Genomic DNA, 16,076 nt, shown 5'->3' with positions numbered 1-16,076 from the left:
ACTGTATGTCCTCTTCCTAATATTTTAAAATGTGTCAAAGGTTTTGGAGTTTTGATAATGAAAAAGGATTCACTTTCTAATGCCTTCTCAATTTCTTCCAGAGAGAGAAATGAAAAAGCTTACGGCACCTGGGATTCCCAGGCGGTCTTCCATCCAAGTACTAACCAGGCCCTACTCTGCTTAGCTTCTGAGATCAGACGAGATCAGGCGGAGCCAGAGAGGTATGGCCGTAAGCAACTGCATGTCCTCTACCTAATCTTTTAAAATGTGTCAAAGGTTTTGTAGTTTTGACAATTAAATGGAGTCACTTTCTAAGGCCTTCTCTGTGTCTTTTACAAATAGAATTGAAAAAGCTTACGGCACCTGGGATTCCCAGGCGGTCTTCCATCCAAGTACTAACCAGGCCCTACTCTGCTTAGCTTCTGAGATCAGACGAGATCAGGCGGAGCCAGAGAGGTATGGCCGTAAGCAACTGTATGTCCTCTTCCTAATCTTTTAAAATGTGTCAAAGGTTTTGGAGTTTTGATAATGAAAAAGGAGTCACTTTCTAATGCCTTCTCGATTTCTTCCAGAGAGAGAAATGAAAAAGCTTACGGCACCTGGGATTCCCAGGCGGTCTTCCATCCAAGTACTAACCAGGCCCTACTCTGCTTAGCTTCTGAGATCAGACGAGATCAGGCGGAGCCAGAGAGGTATGGCCGTAAGCAACTGTATGTCCTCTACCTAATCTTTTAAAATGTGTCAAAGGTTTTGTAGTTTTGACAATGAAATGGAGTCACTTTCTAAGGCCTTCTCTGTGTCTTTTACAGATCGAAATGAAAAAGCTTACGGCACCTGGGATTCCCAGGCGGTCTTCCATCCAAGTACTAACCAGGCCCTACTCTGCTTAGCTTCTGAGATCTGACGAGATCAGGCGGAGCCAGAGAGGTATGGCCGTAAGCAACTGTATGTCCTCTTCCTAATCTTTTAAAATGTGTCAAAGGTTTTGTAGTTTTGACAATGAAATGGAGTCACTTTCTAAGGCCTTCTCTGTGTCTTTTACAGATCGAAATGAAAAAGCTTACAGCACCTGGGATTCCCAGGCGGTCTTCCATCCAAGTACTAACCAGGCCCTACTCTGCTTAGCTTCTGAGATCAGACGAGATCAGGCGGAGCCAGAGAGGTATGGCCGTAAGCAACTGTATGTCCTCTTCCTAATATTTTAAAATGTGTCAAAGGTTTTGGAGTTTTGATAATGAAAAAGGATTCACTTTCTAATGCCTTCTCAATTTCTTCCAGAGAGAGAAATGAAAAAGCTTACGGCACCTGGGATTCCCAGGCGGTCTTCCATCCAAGTACTAACCAGGCCCTACTCTGCTTAGCTTCTGAGATCAGACGAGATCAGGCGGAGCCAGAGAGGTATGGCCGTAAGCAACTGCATGTCCTCTACCTAATCTTTTAAAATGTGTCAAAGGTTTTGTAGTTTTGACAATTAAATGGAGTCACTTTCTAAGGCCTTCTCTGTGTCTTTTACAAATAGAATTGAAAAAGCTTACGGCACCTGGGATTCCCAGGCGGTCTTCCATCCAAGTACTAACCAGGCCCTACTCTGCTTAGCTTCTGAGATCAGACGAGATCAGGCGGAGCCAGAGAGGTATGGCCGTAAGCAACTGTATGTCCTCTTCCTAATCTTTTAAAATGTGTCAAAGGTTTTGGAGTTTTGATAATGAAAAAGGAGTCACTTTCTAATGCCTTCTCGATTTCTTCCAGAGAGAGAAATGAAAAAGCTTACGGCACCTGGGATTCCCAGGCGGTCTTCCATCCAAGTACTAACCAGGCCCTACTCTGCTTAGCTTCTGAGATCAGACGAGATCAGGCGGAGCCAGAGAGGTATGGCCGTAAGCAACTGTATGTCCTCTTCCTAATCTTTTAAAATGTGTCAAAGGTTTTGGAGTTTTGATAATGAAAAAGGAGTCACTTTCTAATGCCTTCTCGATTTCTTCCAGAGAGAGAAATGAAAAAGCTTACGGCACCTGGGATTCCCAGGCGGTCTTCCATCCAAGTACTAACCAGGCCCTACTCTGCTTAGCTTCTGAGATCAGACGAGATCAGGCGGAGCCAGAGAGGTATGGCCGTAAGCAACTGTATGTCCTCTTCCTAATCTTTTAAAATGTGTCAAAGGTTTTGGAGTTTTGATAATGAAAAAGGAGTCACTTTCTAATGCCTTCTCGATTTCTTCCAGAGAGAGAAATGAAAAAGCTTACGGCACCTGGGATTCCCAGGCGGTCTTCCATCCAAGTACTAACCAGGCCCTACTCTGCTTAGCTTCTGAGATCAGACGAGATCAGGCGGAGCCAGAGAGGTATGGCCGTAAGCAACTGTATGTCCTCTTCCTAATCTTTTAAAACGTGTCAAAGGTTTTGTAGTTTTGACAATGAAATGGAGTCACTTTCTAAGGCCTTCTCTGTGTCTTTTACAGATAGAAATGAAAAAGCTTACGGCACCTGGGATTCCCAGGCGGTCTTCCATCCAAGTACTAACCAGGCCCTACTCTGCTTAGCTTCTGAGATCAGACGAGATCAGGCGGAGCCAGAGAGGTATGGCCGTAAGCAACTGTATGTCCTCTTCCTAATCTTTTAAAACGTGTCAAAGGTTTTGTAGTTTTGACAATGAAATGGAGTCACTTTCTAAGGCCTTCTCTGTGTCTTTTACAGATAGAAATGAAAAAGCTTACGGCACCTGGGATTCCCAGGCGGTCTTCCATCCAAGTACTAACCAGGCCCTACTCTGCTTAGCTTCTGAGATCAGACGAGATCAGGCGGAGCCAGAGAGGTATGGCCGTAAGCAACTGTATGTCCTCTTCCTAATCTTTTAAAATGTGTCAAAGGTTTTGGAGTTTTGATAATGAAAAAGGATTCACTTTCTAATGCCTTCTCAATTTCTTCCAGAGAGAGAAATGAAAAAGCTTACGGCACCTGGGATTCCCAGGCGGTCTTCCATCCAAGTACTAACCAGGCCCTACTCTGCTTAGCTTCTGAGATCAGACGAGATCAGGCGGAGCCAGAGAGGTATGGCCGTAAGCAACTGTATGTCCTCTACCTAATCTTTTAAAATGTGTCAAAGGTTTTGTAGTTTTGACAATGAAATGGAGTCACTTTCTAAGGCCTTCTCTGTGTCTTTTACAAATAGAATTGAAAAAGCTTACGGCACCTGGGATTCCCAGGCGGTCTTCCATCCAAGTACTAACCAGGCCCTACTCTGCTTAGCTTCTGAGATCAGACGAGATCAGGCGGAGCCAGAGAGGTATGGCCGTAAGCAACTGTATGTCCTCTTCCTAATATTTTAAAATCTGTCAAAGGTTTTGGAGTTTTGATAATGAAAAAGGATTCACTTTCTAATGCCTTCTCAATTTCTTCCAGAGAGAGAAATGAAAAAGCTTACGGCACCTGGGATTCCCAGGCGGTCTTCCATCCAAGTACTAACCAGGCCCTACTCTGCTTAGCTTCTGAGATCAGACGAGATCAGGCGGAGCCAGAGAGGTATGGCCGTAAGCAACTGTATGTCCTCTTCCTAATCTTTTAAAATGTGTCAAAGGTTTTGGAGTTTTGATAATGAAAAAGGAGTCACTTTCTAATGCCTTCTCGATTTCTTCCAGAGAGAGAAATGAAAAAGCTTACGGCACCTGGGATTCCCAGGCGGTCTTCCATCCAAGTACTAACCAGGCCCTACTCTGCTTAGCTTCTGAGATCAGACGAGATCAGGCGGAGCCAGAGAGGTATGGCCGTAAGCAACTGTATGTCCTCTACCTAATCTTTTAAAATGTGTCAAAGGTTTTGTAGTTTTGACAATGAAATGGAGTCACTTTCTAAGGCCTTCTCTGTGTCTTTTACAGATCGAAATGAAAAAGCTTACGGCACCTGGGATTCCCAGGCGGTCTTCCATCCAAGTACTAACCAGGCCCTACTCTGCTTAGCTTCTGAGATCTGACGAGATCAGGCGGAGCCAGAGAGGTATGGCCGTAAGCAACTGTATGTCCTCTTCCTAATCTTTTAAAATGTGTCAAAGGTTTTGTAGTTTTGACAATGAAATGGAGTCACTTTCTAAGGCCTTCTCTGTGTCTTTTACAGATCGAAATGAAAAAGCTTACAGCACCTGGGATTCCCAGGCGGTCTTCCATCCAAGTACTAACCAGGCCCTACTCTGCTTAGCTTCTGAGATCAGACGAGATCAGGCGGAGCCAGAGAGGTATGGCCGTAAGCAACTGTATGTCCTCTTCCTAATATTTTAAAATGTGTCAAAGGTTTTGGAGTTTTGATAATGAAAAAGGATTCACTTTCTAATGCCTTCTCAATTTCTTCCAGAGAGAGAAATGAAAAAGCTTACGGCACCTGGGATTCCCAGGCGGTCTTCCATCCAAGTACTAACCAGGCCCTACTCTGCTTAGCTTCTGAGATCAGACGAGATCAGGCGGAGCCAGAGAGGTATGGCCGTAAGCAACTGTATGTCCTCTTCCTAATATTTTAAAATCTGTCAAAGGTTTTGGAGTTTTGATAATGAAAAAGGATTCACTTTCTAATGCCTTCTCAATTTCTTCCAGAGAGAGAAATGAAAAAGCTTACGGCACCTGGGATTCCCAGGCGGTCTTCCATCCAAGTACTAACCAGGCCCTACTCTGCTTAGCTTCTGAGATCAGACGAGATCAGGCGGAGCCAGAGAGGTATGGCCGTAAGCAACTGTATGTCCTCTTCCTAATCTTTTAAAATGTGTCAAAGGTTTTGGAGTTTTGATAATGAAAAAGGAGTCACTTTCTAATGCCTTCTCGATTTCTTCCAGAGAGAGAAATGAAAAAGCTTACGGCACCTGGGATTCCCAGGCGGTCTTCCATCCAAGTACTAACCAGGCCCTACTCTGCTTAGCTTCTGAGATCAGACGAGATCAGGCGGAGCCAGAGAGGTATGGCCGTAAGCAACTGTATGTCCTCTTCCTAATCTTTTAAAATGTGTCAAAGGTTTTGGAGTTTTGATAATGAAAAAGGATTCACTTTCTAATGCCTTCTCAATTTCTTCCAGAGAGAGAAATGAAAAAGCTTACGGCACCTGGGATTCCCAGGCGGTCTTCCATCCAAGTACTAACCAGGCCCTACTCTGCTTAGCTTCTGAGATCAGACGAGATCAGGCGGAGCCAGAGAGGTATGGCCGTAAGCAACTGCATGTCCTCTACCTAATCTTTTAAAATGTGTCAAAGGTTTTGTAGTTTTGACAATTAAATGGAGTCACTTTCTAAGGCCTTCTCTGTGTCTTTTACAAATAGAATTGAAAAAGCTTACGGCACCTGGGATTCCCAGGCGGTCTTCCATCCAAGTACTAACCAGGCCCTACTCTGCTTAGCTTCTGAGATCAGACGAGATCAGGCGGAGCCAGAGAGGTATGGCCGTAAGCAACTGTATGTCCTCTTCCTAATCTTTTAAAATGTGTCAAAGGTTTTGGAGTTTTGATAATGAAAAAGGAGTCACTTTCTAATGCCTTCTCGATTTCTTCCAGAGAGAGAAATGAAAAAGCTTACGGCACCTGGGATTCCCAGGCGGTCTTCCATCCAAGTACTAACCAGGCCCTACTCTGCTTAGCTTCTGAGATCAGACGAGATCAGGCGGAGCCAGAGAGGTATGGCCGTAAGCAACTGTATGTCCTCTTCCTAATATTTTAAAATGTGTCAAAGGTTTTGGAGTTTAGATAATGAAAAAGGAGTCACTTTCTAATGCCTTCTCGATTTCTTCCAGAGAGAGAAATGAAAAAGCTTACGGCACCTGGGATTCCCAGGCGGTCTTCCATCCAAGTACTAACCAGGCCCTACTCTGCTTAGCTTCTGAGATCAGACGAGATCAGGCGGAGCCAGAGAGGTATGGCCGTAAGCAACTGTATGTCCTCTTCCTAATCTTTTAAAACGTGTCAAAGGTTTTGTAGTTTTGACAATGAAATGGAGTCACTTTCTAAGGCCTTCTCTGTGTCTTTTACAGATAGAAATGAAAAAGCTTACGGCACCTGGGATTCCCAGGCGGTCTTCCATCCAAGTACTAACCAGGCCCTACTCTGCTTAGCTTCTGAGATCAGACGAGATCAGGCGGAGCCAGAGAGGTATGGCCGTAAGCAACTGTATGTCCTCTTCCTAATCTTTTAAAACGTGTCAAAGGTTTTGTAGTTTTGACAATGAAATGGAGTCACTTTCTAAGGCCTTCTCTGTGTCTTTTACAGATAGAAATGAAAAAGCTTACGGCACCTGGGATTCCCAGGCGGTCTTCCATCCAAGTACTAACCAGGCCCTACTCTGCTTAGCTTCTGAGATCAGACGAGATCAGGCGGAGCCAGAGAGGTATGGCCGTAAGCAACTGTATGTCCTCTTCCTAATCTTTTAAAATGTGTCAAAGGTTTTGGAGTTTTGATAATGAAAAAGGATTCACTTTCTAATGCCTTCTCAATTTCTTCCAGAGAGAGAAATGAAAAAGCTTACGGCACCTGGGATTCCCAGGCGGTCTTCCATCCAAGTACTAACCAGGCCCTACTCTGCTTAGCTTCTGAGATCAGACGAGATCAGGCGGAGCCAGAGAGGTATGGCCGTAAGCAACTGTATGTCCTCTACCTAATCTTTTAAAATGTGTCAAAGGTTTTGTAGTTTTGACAATGAAATGGAGTCACTTTCTAAGGCCTTCTCTGTGTCTTTTACAAATAGAATTGAAAAAGCTTACGGCACCTGGGATTCCCAGGCGGTCTTCCATCCAAGTACTAACCAGGCCCTACTCTGCTTAGCTTCTGAGATCAGACGAGATCAGGCGGAGCCAGAGAGGTATGGCCGTAAGCAACTGTATGTCCTCTACCTAATCTTTTAAAATGTGTCAAAGGTTTTGTAGTTTTGATAATGAAAAAGGAGTCACTTTCTAATGCCTTCTCGATTTCTTCCAGAGAGAGAAATGAAAAAGCTTACGGCACCTGGGATTCCCAGGCGGTCTTCCATCCAAGTACTAACCAGGCCCTACTCTGCTTAGCTTCTGAGATCAGACGAGATCAGGCGGAGCCAGAGAGGTATGGCCGTAAGCAACTGTATGTCCTCTTCCTAATCTTTTAAAACGTGTCAAAGGTTTTGTAGTTTTGACAATGAAATGGAGTCACTTTCTAAGGCCTTCTCTGTGTCTTTTACAGATAGAAATGAAAAAGCTTACGGCACCTGGGATTCCCAGGCGGTCTTCCATCCAAGTACTAACCAGGCCCTACTCTGCTTAGCTTCTGAGATCAGACGAGATCAGGCGGAGCCAGAGAGGTATGGCCGTAAGCAACTGTATGTCCTCTTCCTAATCTTTTAAAATGTGTCAAAGGTTTTGTAGTTTTGACAATGAAATGGAGTCACTTTCTAAGGCCTTCTCTGTGTCTTTTACAGATCGAAATGAAAAAGCTTACAGCACCTGGGATTCCCAGGCGGTCTTCCATCCAAGTACTAACCAGGCCCTACTCTGCTTAGCTTCTGAGATCAGACGAGATCAGGCGGAGCCAGAGAGGTATGGCCGTAAGCAACTGTATGTCCTCTTCCTAATATTTTAAAATCTGTCAAAGGTTTTGGAGTTTTGATAATGAAAAAGGATTCACTTTCTAATGCCTTCTCAATTTCTTCCAGAGAGAGAAATGAAAAAGCTTACGGCACCTGGGATTCCCAGGCGGTCTTCCATCCAAGTACTAACCAGGCCCTACTCTGCTTAGCTTCTGAGATCAGACGAGATCAGGCGGAGCCAGAGAGGTATGGCCGTAAGCAACTGTATGTCCTCTTCCTAATATTTTAAAATGTGTCAAAGGTTTTTGAGTTTTGATAATGAAAAAGGATTCACTTTCTAATGCCTTCTCAATTTCTTCCAGAGAGAGAAATGAAAAAGCTTACGGCACATGGGATTCCCAGGCGGTCTTCCATCCAAGTACTAACCAGGCCCTACTCTGCTTAGCTTCTGAGATCAGACGAGATCAGGCGGAGCCAGAGAGGTATGGCCGTAAGCAACTGTATGTCCTCTTCCTAATCTTTTAAAACGTGTCAAAGGTTTTGTAGTTTTGACAATGAAATGGAGTCACTTTCTAAGGCCTTCTCTGTGTCTTTTACAGATAGAAATGAAAAAGCTTACGGCACCTGGGATTCCCAGGCGGTCTTCCATCCAAGTACTAACCAGGCCCTACTCTGCTTAGCTTCTGAGATCAGACGAGATCAGGCGGAGCCAGAGAGGTATGGCCGTAAGCAACTGTATGTCCTCTTCCTAATATTTTAAAATGTGTCAAAGGTTTTGGAGTTTTGATAATGAAAAAGGATTCACTTTCTAATGCCTTCTCAATTTCTTCCAGAGAGAGAAATGAAAAAGCTTACGGCACCTGGGATTCCCAGGCGGTCTTCCATCCAAGTACTAACCAGGCCCTACTCTGCTTAGCTTCTGAGATCAGACGAGATCAGGCGGAGCCAGAGAGGTATGGCCGTAAGCAACTGTATGTCCTCTTCCTAATATTTTAAAATGTGTCAAAGGTTTTTGAGTTTTGATAATGAAAAAGGATTCACTTTCTAATGCCTTCTCAATTTCTTCCAGAGAGAGAAATGAAAAAGCTTACGGCACATGGGATTCCCAGGCGGTCTTCCATCCAAGTACTAACCAGGCCCTACTCTGCTTAGCTTCTGAGATCAGACGAGATCAGGCGGAGCCAGAGAGGTATGGCCGTAAGCAACTGTATGTCCTCTACCTAATCTTTTAAAATGTGTCAAAGGTTTTGTAGTTTTGACAATTAAATGGAGTCACTTTCTAAGGCCTTCTCTGTGTCTTTTACAGATAGAATTGAAAAAGCTTACGGCACCTGGGATTCCCAGGCGGTCTTCCATCCAAGTACTAACCAGGCCCTACTCTGCTTAGCTTCTGAGATCAGACGAGATCAGGCGGAGCCAGAGAGGTATGGCCGTAAGCAACTGTATGTCCTCTTCCTAATCTTTTAAAACGTGTCAAAGGTTTTGTAGTTTTGACAATGAAATGGAGTCACTTTCTAAGGCCTTCTCTGTGTCTTTTACAGATAGAAATGAAAAAGCTTACGGCACCTGGGATTCCCAGGCGGTCTTCCATCCAAGTACTAACCAGGCCCTACTCTGCTTAGCTTCTGAGATCAGACGAGATCAGGCGGAGCCAGAGAGGTATGGCCGTAAGCAACTGTATGTCCTCTTCCTAATCTTTTAAAACGTGTCAAAGGTCTTGTAGTTTTGACAATGAAATGGAGTCACTTTCTAAGGCCTTCTCTGTGTCTTTTACAGATAGAAATGAAAAAGCTTACGGCACCTGGGATTCCCAGGCGGTCTTCCATCCAAGTACTAACCAGGCCCTACTCTGCTTAGCTTCTGAGATCAGACGAGATCAGGCGGAGCCAGAGAGGTATGGCCGTAAGCAACTGTATGTCCTCTTCCTAATATTTTAAAATGTGTCAAAGGTTTTGGAGTTTTGATAATGAAAAAGGATTCACTTTCTAATGCCTTCTCGATTTCTTCCAGAGAGAGAAATGAAAAAGCTTACGGCACCTGGGATTCCCAGGCGGTCTTCCATCCAAGTACTAACCAGGCCCTACTCTGCTTAGCTTCTGAGATCAGACGAGATCAGGCGGAGCCAGAGAGGTATGGCCGTAAGCAACTGTATGTCCTCTACCTAATCTTTTAAAATGTGTCAAAGGTTTTGTAGTTTTGACAATGAAATGGAGTCACTTTCTAAGGCCTTCTCTGTGTCTTTTACAGATCGAAATGAAAAAGCTTACAGCACCTGGGATTCCCAGGCGGTCTTCCATCCAAGTACTAACCAGGCCCTACTCTGCTTAGCTTCTGAGATCTGACGAGATCAGGCGGAGCCAGAGAGGTATGGCCGTAAGCAACTGTATGTCCTCTACCTAATCTTTTAAAATGTGTCAAAGGTTTTGGAGTTTTGATAATGAAAAAGGAGTCACTTTCTAAGGCCTTCTCTGTGTCTTTTACAGATCGAAATGAAAAAGCTTACAGCACCTGGGATTCCCAGGCGGTCTTCCATCCAAGTACTAACCAGGCCCTACTCTGCTTAGCTTCTGAGATCAGACGAGATCAGGCCGAGCCAGAGAGGTATGGCCGTAAGCAACTGTATGTCCTCTTCCTAATCTTTTAAAATGTGTCAAAGGTTTTGGAGTTTTGATAATGAAAAAGGAGTCACTTTCTAATGCCTTCTCGATTTCTTCCAGAGAGAGAAATGAAAAAGCTTACGGCACCTGGGATTCCCAGGCGGTCTTCCATCCAAGTACTAACCAGGCCCTACTCTGCTTCGCTTCTGAGATCAGACGAGATCAGGCGAAGCCAGAGAGGTATGGCCGTAAGCAACTGTATGTCCTCTTCCTAATATTTTAAAATGTGTCAAAGGTTTTGGAGTTTAGATAATGAAAAAGGAGTCACTTTCTAATGCCTTCTCGATTTCTTCCAGAGAGAGAAATGAAAAAGCTTACGGCACCTGGGATTCCCAGGCGGTCTTCCATCCAAGTACTAACCAGGCCCTACTCTGCTTAGCTTCTGAGATCAGACGAGATCAGGCGGAGCCAGAGAGGTATGGCCGTAAGCAACTGTATGTCCTCTTCCTAATCTTTTAAAATGTGTCAAAGGTTTTGGAGTTTTGATAATGAAAAAGGAGTCACTTTCTAATGCCTTCTCGATTTCTTCCAGAGAGAGAAATGAAAAAGCTTACGGCACCTGGGATTCCCAGGCGGTCTTCCATCCAAGTACTAACCAGGCCCTACTCTGCTTAGCTTCTGAGATCAGACGAGATCAGGCGGAGCCAGAGAGGTATGGCCGTAAGCAACTGTATGTCCTCTACCTAATCTTTTAAAATGTGTCAAAGGTTTTGTAGTTTTGACAATGAAATGGAGTCACTTTCTAAGGCCTTCTCTGTGTCTTTTACAGATCGAAATGAAAAAGCTTACGGCACCTGGGATTCCCAGGCGGTCTTCCATCCAAGTACTAACCAGGCCCTACTCTGCTTAGCTTCTGAGATCTGACGAGATCAGGCGGAGCCAGAGAGGTATGGCCGTAAGCAACTGTATGTCCTCTTCCTAATCTTTTAAAATGTGTCAAAGGTTTTGTAGTTTTGACAATGAAATGGAGTCACTTTCTAAGGCCTTCTCTGTGTCTTTTACAGATCGAAATGAAAAAGCTTACAGCACCTGGGATTCCCAGGCGGTCTTCCATCCAAGTACTAACCAGGCCCTACTCTGCTTAGCTTCTGAGATCAGACGAGATCAGGCGGAGCCAGAGAGGTATGGCCGTAAGCAACTGTATGTCCTCTTCCTAATATTTTAAAATGTGTCAAAGGTTTTGGAGTTTTGATAATGAAAAAGGATTCACTTTCTAATGCCTTCTCAATTTCTTCCAGAGAGAGAAATGAAAAAGCTTACGGCACCTGGGATTCCCAGGCGGTCTTCCATCCAAGTACTAACCAGGCCCTACTCTGCTTAGCTTCTGAGATCAGACGAGATCAGGCGGAGCCAGAGAGGTATGGCCGTAAGCAACTGCATGTCCTCTACCTAATCTTTTAAAATGTGTCAAAGGTTTTGTAGTTTTGACAATTAAATGGAGTCACTTTCTAAGGCCTTCTCTGTGTCTTTTACAAATAGAATTGAAAAAGCTTACGGCACCTGGGATTCCCAGGCGGTCTTCCATCCAAGTACTAACCAGGCCCTACTCTGCTTAGCTTCTGAGATCAGACGAGATCAGGCGGAGCCAGAGAGGTATGGCCGTAAGCAACTGTATGTCCTCTTCCTAATCTTTTAAAATGTGTCAAAGGTTTTGGAGTTTTGATAATGAAAAAGGAGTCACTTTCTAATGCCTTCTCGATTTCTTCCAGAGAGAGAAATGAAAAAGCTTACGGCACCTGGGATTCCCAGGCGGTCTTCCATCCAAGTACTAACCAGGCCCTACTCTGCTTAGCTTCTGAGATCAGACGAGATCAGGCGGAGCCAGAGAGGTATGGCCGTAAGCAACTGTATGTCCTCTTCCTAATCTTTTAAAATGTGTCAAAGGTTTTGGAGTTTTGATAATGAAAAAGGAGTCACTTTCTAATGCCTTCTCGATTTCTTCCAGAGAGAGAAATGAAAAAGCTTACGGCACCTGGGATTCCCAGGCGGTCTTCCATCCAAGTACTAACCAGGCCCTACTCTGCTTAGCTTCTGAGATCAGACGAGATCAGGCGGAGCCAGAGAGGTATGGCCGTAAGCAACTGTATGTCCTCTTCCTAATCTTTTAAAATGTGTCAAAGGTTTTGGAGTTTTGATAATGAAAAAGGAGTCACTTTCTAATGCCTTCTCGATTTCTTCCAGAGAGAGAAATGAAAAAGCTTACGGCACCTGGGATTCCCAGGCGGTCTTCCATCCAAGTACTAACCAGGCCCTACTCTGCTTAGCTTCTGAGATCAGACGAGATCAGGCGGAGCCAGAGAGGTATGGCCGTAAGCAACTGTATGTCCTCTTCCTAATATTTTAAAATGTGTCAAAGGTTTTGGAGTTTTGATAATGAAAAAGGATTCACTTTCTAATGCCTTCTCAATTTCTTCCAGAGAGAGAAATGAAAAAGCTTACGGCACCTGGGATTCCCAGGCGGTCTTCCATCCAAGTACTAACCAGGCCCTACTCTGCTTAGCTTCTGAGATCAGACGAGATCAGGCGGAGCCAGAGAGGTATGGCCGTAAGCAACTGCATGTCCTCTACCTAATCTTTTAAAATGTGTCAAAGGTTTTGTAGTTTTGACAATTAAATGGAGTCACTTTCTAAGGCCTTCTCTGTGTCTTTTACAAATAGAATTGAAAAAGCTTACGGCACCTGGGATTCCCAGGCGGTCTTCCATCCAAGTACTAACCAGGCCCTACTCTGCTTAGCTTCTGAGATCAGACGAGATCAGGCGGAGCCAGAGAGGTATGGCCGTAAGCAACTGTATGTCCTCTTCCTAATCTTTTAAAATGTGTCAAAGGTTTTGGAGTTTTGATAATGAAAAAGGAGTCACTTTCTAATGCCTTCTCGATTTCTTCCAGAGAGAGAAATGAAAAAGCTTACGGCACCTGGGATTCCCAGGCGGTCTTCCATCCAAGTACTAACCAGGCCCTACTCTGCTTAGCTTCTGAGATCAGACGAGATCAGGCGGAGCCAGAGAGGTATGGCCGTAAGCAACTGTATGTCCTCTTCCTAATCTTTTAAAATGTGTCAAAGGTTTTGGAGTTTTGATAATGAAAAAGGATTCACTTTCTAATGCCTTCTCAATTTCTTCCAGAGAGAGAAATGAAAAAGCTTACGGCACCTGGGATTCCCAGGCGGTCTTCCATCCAAGTACTAACCAGGCCCTACTCTGCTTAGCTTCTGAGATCAGACGAGATCAGGCGGAGCCAGAGAGGTATGGCCGTAAGCAACTGTATGTCCTCTACCTAATCTTTTAAAATGTGTCAAAGGTTTTGTAGTTTTGACAATTAAATGGAGTCACTTTCTAAGGCCTTCTCTGTGTCTTTTACAGATAGAATTGAAAAAGCTTACGGCACCTGGGATTCCCAGGCGGTCTTCCATCCAAGTACTAACCAGGCCCTACTCTGCTTAGCTTCTGAGATCAGACGAGATCAGGCGGAGCCAGAGAGGTATGGCCGTAAGCAACTGTATGTCCTCTTCCTAATCTTTTAAAATGTGTCAAAGGTTTTGGAGTTTTGATAATGAAAAAGGAGTCACTTTCTAATGCCTTCTCGATTTCTTCCAGAGAGAGAAATGAAAAAGCTTACGGCACCTGGGATTCCCAGGCGGTCTTCCATCCAAGTACTAACCAGGCCCTACTCTGCTTAGCTTCTGAGATCAGACGAGATCAGGCGGAGCCAGAGAGGTATGGCCGTAAGCAACTGTATGTCCTCTTCCTAATCTTTTAAAATGTGTCAAAGGTTTTGGAGTTTTGATAATGAAAAAGGAGTCACTTTCTAATGCCTTCTCGATTTCTTCCAGAGAGAGAAATGAAAAAGCTTACGGCACCTGGGATTCCCAGGCGGTCTTCCATCCAAGTACTAACCAGGCCCTACTCTGCTTAGCTTCTGAGATCAGACGAGATCAGGCGGAGCCAGAGAGGTATGGCCGTAAGCAACTGTATGTCCTCTTCCTAATATTTTAAAATGTGTCAAAGGTTTTGGAGTTTTGATAATGAAAAAGGATTCACTTTCTAATGCCTTCTCAATTTCTTCCAGAGAGAGAAATGAAAAAGCTTACGGCACCTGGGATTCCCAGGCGGTCTTCCATCCAAGTACTAACCAGGCCCTACTCTGCTTAGCTTCTGAGATCAGACGAGATCAGGCGGAGCCAGAGAGGTATGGCCGTAAGCAACTGCATGTCCTCTACCTAATCTTTTAAAATGTGTCAAAGGTTTTGTAGTTTTGACAATTAAATGGAGTCACTTTCTAAGGCCTTCTCTGTGTCTTTTACAAATAGAATTGAAAAAGCTTACGGCACCTGGGATTCCCAGGCGGTCTTCCATCCAAGTACTAACCAGGCCCTACTCTGCTTAGCTTCTGAGATCAGACGAGATCAGGCGGAGCCAGAGAGGTATGGCCGTAAGCAACTGTATGTCCTCTTCCTAATCTTTTAAAATGTGTCAAAGGTTTTGGAGTTTTGATAATGAAAAAGGAGTCACTTTCTAATGCCTTCTCGATTTCTTCCAGAGAGAGAAATGAAAAAGCTTACGGCACCTGGGATTCCCAGGCGGTCTTCCATCCAAGTACTAACCAGGCCCTACTCTGCTTAGCTTCTGAGATCAGACGAGATCAGGCGGAGCCAGAGAGGTATGGCCGTAAGCAACTGTATGTCCTCTTCCTAATATTTTAAAATGTGTCAAAGGTTTTGGAGTTTTGATAATGAAAAAGGATTCACTTTCTAATGCCTTCTCAATTTCTTCCAGAGAGAGAAATGAAAAAGCTTACGGCACCTGGGATTCCCAGGCGGTCTTCCATCCAAGTACTAACCAGGCCCTACTCTGCTTAGCTTCTGAGATCAGACGAGATCAGGCGGAGCCAGAGAGGTATGGCCGTAAGCAACTGTATGTCCTCTACCTAATCTTTTAAAATGTGTCAAAGGTTTTGTAGTTTTGACAATTAAATGGAGTCACTTTCTAAGGCCTTCTCTGTGTCTTTTACAGATAGAATTGAAAAAGCTTACGGCACCTGGGATTCCCAGGCGGTCTTCCATCCAAGTACTAACCAGGCCCTACTCTGCTTAGCTTCTGAGATCAGACGAGATCAGGCGGAGCCAGAGAGGTATGGCCGTAAGCAACTGCATGTCCTCTACCTAATCTTTTAAAATGTGTCAAAGGTTTTGTAGTTTTGACAATGAAATGGAGTCACTTTCTAAGGCCTTCTCTGTGTCTTTTACAAATAGAATTGAAAAAGCTTACGGCACCTGGGATTCCCAGGCGGTCTTCCATCCAAGTACTAACCAGGCCCTACTCTGCTTAGCTTCTGAGTTCAGACGAGATCAGGCGGAGCCAGAGAGGTATGGCCGTAAGCAACTGTATGTCCTCTTCCTAATCTTTTAAAATGTGTCAAAGGTTTTGGAGTTTTGATAATGAAAAAGGAGTCACTTTCTAATGCCTTCTCGATTTCTTCCAGAGAGAGAAATGAAAAAGCTTACGGCACCTGGGATTCCCAGGCGGTCTTCCATCCAAGTACTAACCAGGCCCTACTCTGCTTAGCTTCTGAGATCAGACGAGATCAGGCGGAGCCAGAGAGGTATGGCCGTAAGCAACTGTATGTCCTCTTTCTAATCTTTTAAAATGTGTCAAAGGTTTTGGAGTTTTGATAATGAAAAAGGATTCACTTTCTAATGCCTTCTCAATTTCTTCCAGAGAGAGAAATGAAAAAGCTTACGGCACCTGGGATTCCCAGGCGGTCTTCCATCCAAGTACTAACCAGGCCCTACTCTGCTTAGCTTCTGAGATCAGACGAGATCAGGCGGAGCCAGAGAGGTATGGCCGTAAGCAACTGTATGTCCTCTACCTAATCTTTTAAAATGTGTCAAAGGTTTTGTAGTTTTGAC

General features: G+C 44.4%; 68 non-coding genes across 68 annotated transcripts; all 68 read right to left on the bottom strand.

The window, feature by feature from the left end:
* Positions 1-116: 116 nt before the first annotated feature.
* Positions 117-235, bottom strand: LOC144402356 (5S ribosomal RNA). The gene has a single exon (XR_013464292.1). It is a non-coding gene; the product is annotated as a 5S ribosomal RNA (ribosomal RNA).
* A 116-nt stretch (positions 236-351) lies between these two features.
* Positions 352-470, bottom strand: LOC144402355 (5S ribosomal RNA). The gene has a single exon (XR_013464291.1). It is a non-coding gene; the product is annotated as a 5S ribosomal RNA (ribosomal RNA).
* A 117-nt stretch (positions 471-587) lies between these two features.
* Positions 588-706, bottom strand: LOC144402354 (5S ribosomal RNA). The gene has a single exon (XR_013464290.1). It is a non-coding gene; the product is annotated as a 5S ribosomal RNA (ribosomal RNA).
* A 116-nt stretch (positions 707-822) lies between these two features.
* LOC144399581 (5S ribosomal RNA) lies at positions 823-941 on the bottom strand. The gene has a single exon (XR_013461727.1). It is a non-coding gene; the product is annotated as a 5S ribosomal RNA (ribosomal RNA).
* Positions 942-1,057: 116 nt separating this feature from the next.
* LOC144396591 (5S ribosomal RNA) lies at positions 1,058-1,176 on the bottom strand. Its single transcript, XR_013458737.1, has one exon. It is a non-coding gene; the product is annotated as a 5S ribosomal RNA (ribosomal RNA).
* A 117-nt stretch (positions 1,177-1,293) lies between these two features.
* Positions 1,294-1,412, bottom strand: LOC144402353 (5S ribosomal RNA). The gene has a single exon (XR_013464289.1). It is a non-coding gene; the product is annotated as a 5S ribosomal RNA (ribosomal RNA).
* Positions 1,413-1,528: 116 nt separating this feature from the next.
* LOC144402351 (5S ribosomal RNA) lies at positions 1,529-1,647 on the bottom strand. The gene has a single exon (XR_013464287.1). It is a non-coding gene; the product is annotated as a 5S ribosomal RNA (ribosomal RNA).
* A 117-nt stretch (positions 1,648-1,764) lies between these two features.
* On the bottom strand, positions 1,765-1,883 carry LOC144402350 (5S ribosomal RNA). Its single transcript, XR_013464286.1, has one exon. It is a non-coding gene; the product is annotated as a 5S ribosomal RNA (ribosomal RNA).
* Positions 1,884-2,000: 117 nt separating this feature from the next.
* On the bottom strand, positions 2,001-2,119 carry LOC144402349 (5S ribosomal RNA). The gene has a single exon (XR_013464285.1). It is a non-coding gene; the product is annotated as a 5S ribosomal RNA (ribosomal RNA).
* A 117-nt stretch (positions 2,120-2,236) lies between these two features.
* LOC144402348 (5S ribosomal RNA) lies at positions 2,237-2,355 on the bottom strand. The gene has a single exon (XR_013464284.1). It is a non-coding gene; the product is annotated as a 5S ribosomal RNA (ribosomal RNA).
* Positions 2,356-2,471: 116 nt separating this feature from the next.
* LOC144402347 (5S ribosomal RNA) lies at positions 2,472-2,590 on the bottom strand. Its single transcript, XR_013464283.1, has one exon. It is a non-coding gene; the product is annotated as a 5S ribosomal RNA (ribosomal RNA).
* A 116-nt stretch (positions 2,591-2,706) lies between these two features.
* LOC144402346 (5S ribosomal RNA) lies at positions 2,707-2,825 on the bottom strand. The gene has a single exon (XR_013464282.1). It is a non-coding gene; the product is annotated as a 5S ribosomal RNA (ribosomal RNA).
* A 117-nt stretch (positions 2,826-2,942) lies between these two features.
* On the bottom strand, positions 2,943-3,061 carry LOC144402345 (5S ribosomal RNA). Its single transcript, XR_013464281.1, has one exon. It is a non-coding gene; the product is annotated as a 5S ribosomal RNA (ribosomal RNA).
* Positions 3,062-3,177: 116 nt separating this feature from the next.
* LOC144402344 (5S ribosomal RNA) lies at positions 3,178-3,296 on the bottom strand. The gene has a single exon (XR_013464280.1). It is a non-coding gene; the product is annotated as a 5S ribosomal RNA (ribosomal RNA).
* A 117-nt stretch (positions 3,297-3,413) lies between these two features.
* Positions 3,414-3,532, bottom strand: LOC144402343 (5S ribosomal RNA). Its single transcript, XR_013464279.1, has one exon. It is a non-coding gene; the product is annotated as a 5S ribosomal RNA (ribosomal RNA).
* Positions 3,533-3,649: 117 nt separating this feature from the next.
* On the bottom strand, positions 3,650-3,768 carry LOC144402342 (5S ribosomal RNA). The gene has a single exon (XR_013464278.1). It is a non-coding gene; the product is annotated as a 5S ribosomal RNA (ribosomal RNA).
* Positions 3,769-3,884: 116 nt separating this feature from the next.
* Positions 3,885-4,003, bottom strand: LOC144399570 (5S ribosomal RNA). Its single transcript, XR_013461716.1, has one exon. It is a non-coding gene; the product is annotated as a 5S ribosomal RNA (ribosomal RNA).
* A 116-nt stretch (positions 4,004-4,119) lies between these two features.
* LOC144396590 (5S ribosomal RNA) lies at positions 4,120-4,238 on the bottom strand. Its single transcript, XR_013458736.1, has one exon. It is a non-coding gene; the product is annotated as a 5S ribosomal RNA (ribosomal RNA).
* Positions 4,239-4,355: 117 nt separating this feature from the next.
* LOC144402340 (5S ribosomal RNA) lies at positions 4,356-4,474 on the bottom strand. Its single transcript, XR_013464276.1, has one exon. It is a non-coding gene; the product is annotated as a 5S ribosomal RNA (ribosomal RNA).
* Positions 4,475-4,591: 117 nt separating this feature from the next.
* LOC144402339 (5S ribosomal RNA) lies at positions 4,592-4,710 on the bottom strand. The gene has a single exon (XR_013464275.1). It is a non-coding gene; the product is annotated as a 5S ribosomal RNA (ribosomal RNA).
* Positions 4,711-4,827: 117 nt separating this feature from the next.
* On the bottom strand, positions 4,828-4,946 carry LOC144402338 (5S ribosomal RNA). Its single transcript, XR_013464274.1, has one exon. It is a non-coding gene; the product is annotated as a 5S ribosomal RNA (ribosomal RNA).
* A 117-nt stretch (positions 4,947-5,063) lies between these two features.
* Positions 5,064-5,182, bottom strand: LOC144402337 (5S ribosomal RNA). The gene has a single exon (XR_013464273.1). It is a non-coding gene; the product is annotated as a 5S ribosomal RNA (ribosomal RNA).
* A 116-nt stretch (positions 5,183-5,298) lies between these two features.
* Positions 5,299-5,417, bottom strand: LOC144402336 (5S ribosomal RNA). The gene has a single exon (XR_013464272.1). It is a non-coding gene; the product is annotated as a 5S ribosomal RNA (ribosomal RNA).
* Positions 5,418-5,534: 117 nt separating this feature from the next.
* LOC144402335 (5S ribosomal RNA) lies at positions 5,535-5,653 on the bottom strand. The gene has a single exon (XR_013464271.1). It is a non-coding gene; the product is annotated as a 5S ribosomal RNA (ribosomal RNA).
* A 117-nt stretch (positions 5,654-5,770) lies between these two features.
* Positions 5,771-5,889, bottom strand: LOC144402334 (5S ribosomal RNA). The gene has a single exon (XR_013464270.1). It is a non-coding gene; the product is annotated as a 5S ribosomal RNA (ribosomal RNA).
* A 116-nt stretch (positions 5,890-6,005) lies between these two features.
* Positions 6,006-6,124, bottom strand: LOC144402333 (5S ribosomal RNA). The gene has a single exon (XR_013464269.1). It is a non-coding gene; the product is annotated as a 5S ribosomal RNA (ribosomal RNA).
* A 116-nt stretch (positions 6,125-6,240) lies between these two features.
* On the bottom strand, positions 6,241-6,359 carry LOC144402332 (5S ribosomal RNA). Its single transcript, XR_013464268.1, has one exon. It is a non-coding gene; the product is annotated as a 5S ribosomal RNA (ribosomal RNA).
* A 117-nt stretch (positions 6,360-6,476) lies between these two features.
* LOC144402331 (5S ribosomal RNA) lies at positions 6,477-6,595 on the bottom strand. Its single transcript, XR_013464267.1, has one exon. It is a non-coding gene; the product is annotated as a 5S ribosomal RNA (ribosomal RNA).
* A 116-nt stretch (positions 6,596-6,711) lies between these two features.
* Positions 6,712-6,830, bottom strand: LOC144402329 (5S ribosomal RNA). The gene has a single exon (XR_013464265.1). It is a non-coding gene; the product is annotated as a 5S ribosomal RNA (ribosomal RNA).
* Positions 6,831-6,947: 117 nt separating this feature from the next.
* Positions 6,948-7,066, bottom strand: LOC144402328 (5S ribosomal RNA). The gene has a single exon (XR_013464264.1). It is a non-coding gene; the product is annotated as a 5S ribosomal RNA (ribosomal RNA).
* A 116-nt stretch (positions 7,067-7,182) lies between these two features.
* Positions 7,183-7,301, bottom strand: LOC144402327 (5S ribosomal RNA). The gene has a single exon (XR_013464263.1). It is a non-coding gene; the product is annotated as a 5S ribosomal RNA (ribosomal RNA).
* Positions 7,302-7,417: 116 nt separating this feature from the next.
* Positions 7,418-7,536, bottom strand: LOC144396589 (5S ribosomal RNA). Its single transcript, XR_013458735.1, has one exon. It is a non-coding gene; the product is annotated as a 5S ribosomal RNA (ribosomal RNA).
* A 117-nt stretch (positions 7,537-7,653) lies between these two features.
* Positions 7,654-7,772, bottom strand: LOC144402326 (5S ribosomal RNA). Its single transcript, XR_013464262.1, has one exon. It is a non-coding gene; the product is annotated as a 5S ribosomal RNA (ribosomal RNA).
* Positions 7,773-7,889: 117 nt separating this feature from the next.
* Positions 7,890-8,008, bottom strand: LOC144398920 (5S ribosomal RNA). The gene has a single exon (XR_013461067.1). It is a non-coding gene; the product is annotated as a 5S ribosomal RNA (ribosomal RNA).
* A 116-nt stretch (positions 8,009-8,124) lies between these two features.
* LOC144402325 (5S ribosomal RNA) lies at positions 8,125-8,243 on the bottom strand. Its single transcript, XR_013464261.1, has one exon. It is a non-coding gene; the product is annotated as a 5S ribosomal RNA (ribosomal RNA).
* Positions 8,244-8,360: 117 nt separating this feature from the next.
* LOC144402324 (5S ribosomal RNA) lies at positions 8,361-8,479 on the bottom strand. Its single transcript, XR_013464260.1, has one exon. It is a non-coding gene; the product is annotated as a 5S ribosomal RNA (ribosomal RNA).
* A 117-nt stretch (positions 8,480-8,596) lies between these two features.
* On the bottom strand, positions 8,597-8,715 carry LOC144398919 (5S ribosomal RNA). Its single transcript, XR_013461066.1, has one exon. It is a non-coding gene; the product is annotated as a 5S ribosomal RNA (ribosomal RNA).
* A 116-nt stretch (positions 8,716-8,831) lies between these two features.
* On the bottom strand, positions 8,832-8,950 carry LOC144402323 (5S ribosomal RNA). Its single transcript, XR_013464259.1, has one exon. It is a non-coding gene; the product is annotated as a 5S ribosomal RNA (ribosomal RNA).
* A 116-nt stretch (positions 8,951-9,066) lies between these two features.
* On the bottom strand, positions 9,067-9,185 carry LOC144402322 (5S ribosomal RNA). Its single transcript, XR_013464258.1, has one exon. It is a non-coding gene; the product is annotated as a 5S ribosomal RNA (ribosomal RNA).
* Positions 9,186-9,301: 116 nt separating this feature from the next.
* Positions 9,302-9,420, bottom strand: LOC144402321 (5S ribosomal RNA). Its single transcript, XR_013464257.1, has one exon. It is a non-coding gene; the product is annotated as a 5S ribosomal RNA (ribosomal RNA).
* Positions 9,421-9,537: 117 nt separating this feature from the next.
* LOC144402320 (5S ribosomal RNA) lies at positions 9,538-9,656 on the bottom strand. Its single transcript, XR_013464256.1, has one exon. It is a non-coding gene; the product is annotated as a 5S ribosomal RNA (ribosomal RNA).
* Positions 9,657-9,772: 116 nt separating this feature from the next.
* On the bottom strand, positions 9,773-9,891 carry LOC144390098 (5S ribosomal RNA). The gene has a single exon (XR_013454169.1). It is a non-coding gene; the product is annotated as a 5S ribosomal RNA (ribosomal RNA).
* A 117-nt stretch (positions 9,892-10,008) lies between these two features.
* LOC144399247 (5S ribosomal RNA) lies at positions 10,009-10,127 on the bottom strand. The gene has a single exon (XR_013461392.1). It is a non-coding gene; the product is annotated as a 5S ribosomal RNA (ribosomal RNA).
* A 117-nt stretch (positions 10,128-10,244) lies between these two features.
* Positions 10,245-10,363, bottom strand: LOC144397106 (5S ribosomal RNA). Its single transcript, XR_013459251.1, has one exon. It is a non-coding gene; the product is annotated as a 5S ribosomal RNA (ribosomal RNA).
* A 117-nt stretch (positions 10,364-10,480) lies between these two features.
* On the bottom strand, positions 10,481-10,599 carry LOC144402318 (5S ribosomal RNA). The gene has a single exon (XR_013464254.1). It is a non-coding gene; the product is annotated as a 5S ribosomal RNA (ribosomal RNA).
* A 117-nt stretch (positions 10,600-10,716) lies between these two features.
* LOC144402317 (5S ribosomal RNA) lies at positions 10,717-10,835 on the bottom strand. The gene has a single exon (XR_013464253.1). It is a non-coding gene; the product is annotated as a 5S ribosomal RNA (ribosomal RNA).
* Positions 10,836-10,951: 116 nt separating this feature from the next.
* On the bottom strand, positions 10,952-11,070 carry LOC144399559 (5S ribosomal RNA). The gene has a single exon (XR_013461705.1). It is a non-coding gene; the product is annotated as a 5S ribosomal RNA (ribosomal RNA).
* A 116-nt stretch (positions 11,071-11,186) lies between these two features.
* Positions 11,187-11,305, bottom strand: LOC144396588 (5S ribosomal RNA). The gene has a single exon (XR_013458734.1). It is a non-coding gene; the product is annotated as a 5S ribosomal RNA (ribosomal RNA).
* A 117-nt stretch (positions 11,306-11,422) lies between these two features.
* LOC144402316 (5S ribosomal RNA) lies at positions 11,423-11,541 on the bottom strand. Its single transcript, XR_013464252.1, has one exon. It is a non-coding gene; the product is annotated as a 5S ribosomal RNA (ribosomal RNA).
* Positions 11,542-11,657: 116 nt separating this feature from the next.
* On the bottom strand, positions 11,658-11,776 carry LOC144402315 (5S ribosomal RNA). Its single transcript, XR_013464251.1, has one exon. It is a non-coding gene; the product is annotated as a 5S ribosomal RNA (ribosomal RNA).
* A 117-nt stretch (positions 11,777-11,893) lies between these two features.
* On the bottom strand, positions 11,894-12,012 carry LOC144402314 (5S ribosomal RNA). Its single transcript, XR_013464250.1, has one exon. It is a non-coding gene; the product is annotated as a 5S ribosomal RNA (ribosomal RNA).
* A 117-nt stretch (positions 12,013-12,129) lies between these two features.
* On the bottom strand, positions 12,130-12,248 carry LOC144402313 (5S ribosomal RNA). Its single transcript, XR_013464249.1, has one exon. It is a non-coding gene; the product is annotated as a 5S ribosomal RNA (ribosomal RNA).
* A 117-nt stretch (positions 12,249-12,365) lies between these two features.
* On the bottom strand, positions 12,366-12,484 carry LOC144402312 (5S ribosomal RNA). Its single transcript, XR_013464248.1, has one exon. It is a non-coding gene; the product is annotated as a 5S ribosomal RNA (ribosomal RNA).
* A 117-nt stretch (positions 12,485-12,601) lies between these two features.
* On the bottom strand, positions 12,602-12,720 carry LOC144402311 (5S ribosomal RNA). The gene has a single exon (XR_013464247.1). It is a non-coding gene; the product is annotated as a 5S ribosomal RNA (ribosomal RNA).
* A 116-nt stretch (positions 12,721-12,836) lies between these two features.
* On the bottom strand, positions 12,837-12,955 carry LOC144402310 (5S ribosomal RNA). The gene has a single exon (XR_013464246.1). It is a non-coding gene; the product is annotated as a 5S ribosomal RNA (ribosomal RNA).
* A 117-nt stretch (positions 12,956-13,072) lies between these two features.
* LOC144402309 (5S ribosomal RNA) lies at positions 13,073-13,191 on the bottom strand. The gene has a single exon (XR_013464245.1). It is a non-coding gene; the product is annotated as a 5S ribosomal RNA (ribosomal RNA).
* Positions 13,192-13,308: 117 nt separating this feature from the next.
* LOC144402307 (5S ribosomal RNA) lies at positions 13,309-13,427 on the bottom strand. Its single transcript, XR_013464243.1, has one exon. It is a non-coding gene; the product is annotated as a 5S ribosomal RNA (ribosomal RNA).
* Positions 13,428-13,543: 116 nt separating this feature from the next.
* LOC144402306 (5S ribosomal RNA) lies at positions 13,544-13,662 on the bottom strand. Its single transcript, XR_013464242.1, has one exon. It is a non-coding gene; the product is annotated as a 5S ribosomal RNA (ribosomal RNA).
* A 117-nt stretch (positions 13,663-13,779) lies between these two features.
* Positions 13,780-13,898, bottom strand: LOC144402305 (5S ribosomal RNA). Its single transcript, XR_013464241.1, has one exon. It is a non-coding gene; the product is annotated as a 5S ribosomal RNA (ribosomal RNA).
* Positions 13,899-14,015: 117 nt separating this feature from the next.
* LOC144402304 (5S ribosomal RNA) lies at positions 14,016-14,134 on the bottom strand. Its single transcript, XR_013464240.1, has one exon. It is a non-coding gene; the product is annotated as a 5S ribosomal RNA (ribosomal RNA).
* Positions 14,135-14,251: 117 nt separating this feature from the next.
* LOC144402303 (5S ribosomal RNA) lies at positions 14,252-14,370 on the bottom strand. The gene has a single exon (XR_013464239.1). It is a non-coding gene; the product is annotated as a 5S ribosomal RNA (ribosomal RNA).
* A 116-nt stretch (positions 14,371-14,486) lies between these two features.
* Positions 14,487-14,605, bottom strand: LOC144402301 (5S ribosomal RNA). Its single transcript, XR_013464237.1, has one exon. It is a non-coding gene; the product is annotated as a 5S ribosomal RNA (ribosomal RNA).
* A 117-nt stretch (positions 14,606-14,722) lies between these two features.
* LOC144402300 (5S ribosomal RNA) lies at positions 14,723-14,841 on the bottom strand. Its single transcript, XR_013464236.1, has one exon. It is a non-coding gene; the product is annotated as a 5S ribosomal RNA (ribosomal RNA).
* Positions 14,842-14,958: 117 nt separating this feature from the next.
* LOC144402299 (5S ribosomal RNA) lies at positions 14,959-15,077 on the bottom strand. Its single transcript, XR_013464235.1, has one exon. It is a non-coding gene; the product is annotated as a 5S ribosomal RNA (ribosomal RNA).
* A 116-nt stretch (positions 15,078-15,193) lies between these two features.
* Positions 15,194-15,312, bottom strand: LOC144402298 (5S ribosomal RNA). Its single transcript, XR_013464234.1, has one exon. It is a non-coding gene; the product is annotated as a 5S ribosomal RNA (ribosomal RNA).
* Positions 15,313-15,428: 116 nt separating this feature from the next.
* LOC144402358 (5S ribosomal RNA) lies at positions 15,429-15,547 on the bottom strand. The gene has a single exon (XR_013464294.1). It is a non-coding gene; the product is annotated as a 5S ribosomal RNA (ribosomal RNA).
* A 117-nt stretch (positions 15,548-15,664) lies between these two features.
* Positions 15,665-15,783, bottom strand: LOC144402297 (5S ribosomal RNA). The gene has a single exon (XR_013464233.1). It is a non-coding gene; the product is annotated as a 5S ribosomal RNA (ribosomal RNA).
* A 117-nt stretch (positions 15,784-15,900) lies between these two features.
* Positions 15,901-16,019, bottom strand: LOC144402295 (5S ribosomal RNA). The gene has a single exon (XR_013464231.1). It is a non-coding gene; the product is annotated as a 5S ribosomal RNA (ribosomal RNA).
* Positions 16,020-16,076: the final 57 nt, after the last annotated feature.

The sequence above is a fragment of the Gasterosteus aculeatus genome, chromosome 2 (assembly GCF_964276395.1).
Source record: "Gasterosteus aculeatus chromosome 2, fGasAcu3.hap1.1, whole genome shotgun sequence".
Classification (NCBI taxonomy): Eukaryota; Metazoa; Chordata; class Actinopteri; order Perciformes; family Gasterosteidae; genus Gasterosteus; species Gasterosteus aculeatus.
Note: the sequence above shows the minus strand (reverse complement) of the source record. Positions and strands in the feature narration are given on the sequence as shown.